Genomic DNA, 2500 nt, shown 5'->3' with positions numbered 1-2500 from the left:
CACCATAGTGTTCTAGTGGTGTTTGGCCTACAAGCCACACACCTGCTAGTCGCTGCTCAAGTAAGCCCTAATACCTGAATTTTGAGTCAAGTGTAGGCAGTAAAGCATCTAGATCCAACAGGCAAATTTTCAGACTGATAATTGGGTACAAAGGACCCATTTTTGTTTTTCTAGGAATACACAGTATAAATTCAGATAATTTTGTGCATTTAGTTTAGTATGAACCAAAGTGCTAGTTAACTTAATTTATATTTCAATGCTTTTTCCAAGTTCAACCATATGAATAACTTATAATTTGAGATCAGTCAATATTTTGGGGGCTTTAGCATGTAATGAAGAGGATTTTTTTTTTTTTTTCTTTTTAATTACCAAGTTTGCCCTCTCCAATCCCTTGCTCATTGTCGTAGGGGGGATTAGAAGATGGGGACTGAGGCCCAATGTATGGGATCACCCCTACTTTAGTCCTTGCCTCAACTAATTTTTCATGGTCTTTTCTTCTCCTTTCATTTACCATTTCTTCATCCCTATGTTCTGTCCACTTATCTGAATCATTAACTCATTTGCCCCGGATTTATGTTCTGTCCCCTGTAGTTTTGGGGGAATTTTGTTACATACAGATGTCTCCACATGTGCTCAGCCGGCAAGGAGTCTATCAGTAGGCCCTAGTTACTGATCCTGATTTCCCCATTCCTTGAATTGGCAGGAAAATTAATATTATTGCTATTGATACTGTCATTATTGTTATTGATGTTATGATTATTAATTTGTCATTAAAATATTTTAAACAATGAAATGATACAAAAGACCCTTTCTTAAAGTGAAAGAAAAGGGTAAACAGTTGAGATAGGTAGTTTGTAATAACTGGCTATTTGGTGATTAAGAACTTGTAGAGCCATCTATGTGTAAATACATTAAATAAACGTGTATTGCAGTGGGCATGGCATGTATTTTTGCCACATGGGGCGAATGGGTTAACTCATTTTTGCCCTTTTTGCCACAATACTTTAGTCCTTCCTCTTCTAACAACTTATACTATACCCCATCAGCTCCTCCTCTCTACCCTTTTTACTACCATACTACCCTCTAGTATTGTTCAGCCTGTAATTTTACCCTAATCATTAACTACTATTTAACCCTTTTCGCTACTATACTTTACCATAGCACCATATGATCATTGTCATATAGGACTTCCTTACCTGGGTCTTTGCCCCCAATCCTCACGCTATCGCTATATTTTGAATACGCTGCTAATGACCTTAAATGTTGACACGGCAGAAGATTTTCAATAAATAAATACCAAGTTAGCTTGAAGTTTTCAAGCTGTACATATATATTTACACGATACATGCACTTTTTCCCTTGAATACACCTATGTCATGCCACATTCTCATAAAAGCCATTTTTGCTAATTCACTCAAACTATTAGATTGGTTGGGGAAAAACAAAAAAAAATGCACTATCAAGAACCAGAAGAGACAGTAATGCATATGTATCCTCATTCAACTACCACCAAGGGATTAAGACTTCTGTATCACATACCACGTAAACTTAAACCCAATGTGTTAGGTACATTTGCTGTCCTCTCTGGCTTTGTTTTATTTAGTCACAAGCACATAGTCATCAGAGTCTGTTATTAGGCCTGTGAATGAGTGTGAGTGTTTATATTATGATATACTATACAGTAAAGTAGATGTGCATGATACATGCATATACAAGTTTATATATACATGTTCAGTAGGTGTTCAGTATTGATGTTCCAGTGTAGTCACAGAGCACCTACACTTGCCCTGTTAAACATGTAATGTTGTCAAGATAGATGGGGTTATTGCTGTTTTCTCCTTGCATGTTCCTGTTTGTCTATCAACATAAATCCTCCAAAGTCCACAAAATCATATTGATACAGTAGTAGAAGAGATATAAAAGAGAAAATATATCTTGGGATTAAGATTGTAGAACTTCAGGTATGCTGTTGTGGTGAATTCAAAGTTGTGGTGTTGATCCAGCATAAGTATTGTTATTTTTATTACGAGAATTGCATCTTCATTATGGATACTATATCATGAATGGCAGATTCTTCCATAGAGCTCCCTTTCCTTTGTGTAATGTGATCTATGAAAATCTGAGGTGGTTATTGCAAAGATTCATGGTTTTGGTGGTGTAAAAATTATAAGGTATAGTTTTTCATTCAGAAGAATTACATTACTTAAAGTATTTTATTTTCTTTGTCCATTGGTATTCTTGGATCTGACTTTCATCTATTTTTATTTAGATAATTTCTATTTAAAGTTGTTAATATTCAAAGTTTTGAGGTAATGGGAAGTTGGTTATATTGTTCTTTATGTAGGTATTCTGGTATTGTAATGAAACAGTTTAATCCTTTGATTAAACACATGTCAATCATGATTATAACATAGATTGCCTTAAACTGCATAGTATTGCTGACTAGAAATAAATAGCTTTTTCTAACTCCTTTGTAATACCTTGACCACTTTTCACTAAA

General features: G+C 34.8%; 1 protein-coding gene across 2 annotated transcripts in view; it reads left to right on the top strand.

Moving 5' to 3' along the window:
- LOC125031096 (ubiquitin-like modifier-activating enzyme 1) overlaps window positions 1–2500 on the top strand; it is a 51808-nt gene that overhangs the window by 9194 nt on the left and 40114 nt on the right. The gene's annotated exons all lie outside the window — the stretch shown is intronic.

The sequence above is a fragment of the Penaeus chinensis genome, chromosome 12 (genome assembly GCF_019202785.1).
Source record: "Penaeus chinensis breed Huanghai No. 1 chromosome 12, ASM1920278v2, whole genome shotgun sequence".
Taxonomy (NCBI): Eukaryota; Metazoa; Arthropoda; class Malacostraca; order Decapoda; family Penaeidae; genus Penaeus; species Penaeus chinensis.
This window is presented reverse-complemented; position numbering and strand designations above follow the sequence as displayed.